Source organism: Triticum dicoccoides, chromosome 6B (genome assembly GCF_002162155.2).
Source record: "Triticum dicoccoides isolate Atlit2015 ecotype Zavitan chromosome 6B, WEW_v2.0, whole genome shotgun sequence".
NCBI lineage: Eukaryota > Viridiplantae > Streptophyta > Magnoliopsida > Poales > Poaceae > Triticum > Triticum dicoccoides.
The window spans coordinates 508,826-510,143 of NC_041391.1; positions in this window are offsets into that span (position 1 = coordinate 508,826).

Sequence of the window (1,318 nt, forward strand, 5' to 3'; positions counted from 1 at the left end):
ATTCCTTCTGCTCCTCGTTGGGTTTGACACTCTTACTTATCGAAAGGTCTACAATAGATCCCCTATACTTGTGGGTCATCAAGACTCTTTTCTGGCGCCTTTGCCGGGGAGTGAAGCACCTTTGGTGAGTGGAACTTTGTAAGGAAACATTTATATAGTGTGCTGAAATTTTCTGTCACTTGTTACTATGGAAACTAATCCTCTAAGGGGCTTGTTCGGGGTATCTTCAGCCGGACCAGTAGAGCAAAGAGTTTCTCCTCAACCTACTGAACCTACTGAAAAGGTTTACTTTGAGATTCCTTCGGGTATGTTAGAGAAACTGCTAGCTAATCCATTTGCAGGACATGGAACATTGCATCCCGATTTACACCTTACCTTTGTGGATGAAGTTTGTGGATTATTTAAGCTTGCAGGTATTCCCGATGGTGTAGTCAAAAGGAAGGTCTTCCCTTTATCTTTGAAGGGATATGCATTGACATGGTATAAGCTATGTGATGATACTGGATCTTGGAACTATAAACGATTGAAATTGGAATTTCACCAGAAGTTCTATCCTATGCATCTTGTTCATCGTGATCGTAATTACATATATAATTTCTTGCCTCGCGAAGGACAAAGCATCACTCAAGCTTGGGAGAGGCTTAAGTCAATGTTATATTCATGCCCCAATCATGAGCTCTCAAGAGAAATGATTATTCAAAAAATTTATGCTCTGCTTTCTTTCAATGATCGCACATGCTCGATACTTCCTGTGTTGGTTCTTATATGCTCAACACTACCGAATTCAAGTGGGACTTATTGGAAAGAATTAAACGCAACTCTGAAGATTGGGGTTCCGACGATGGTAAGGAGTCAGGTATATCACCTAAGTTTGATTGTGTTAAATCTTTTACGGATACCGATGCTTTTCGTGGATTTAGCGCTAAATACGGACTTGACTCTGAGATAGTAGCTTCTTTCTGTGAATATTTTGCTTCTAACGTTGATCTTCCTGAGGAGAAGTGGTTTAGAAAAAGGACCTAATGTGAGACACATTAGTCCCGGTTCGATTTTGGCCCGTTACTAATGGTACTATTAGTGCCGGTTCGAACGGCTATGCATTAATGCCGGTTCATTTTGAACCTTTAGTACCGGTTCGTGTCACGAACCGGTACTAAAGGGGTGGTGGCAGGCTGGCGTCAGGCCGGGGCCCCGTGGTCACCTTTAGTACCGGTTCGTGGCACAAACCGGTACTAAAGGGCTAACCTTTAGTACCGGTTCGTGCCACGAACCGGTACTAAAGGGGTTTGACATATAGTCCCGGTTGGAGACACAAACC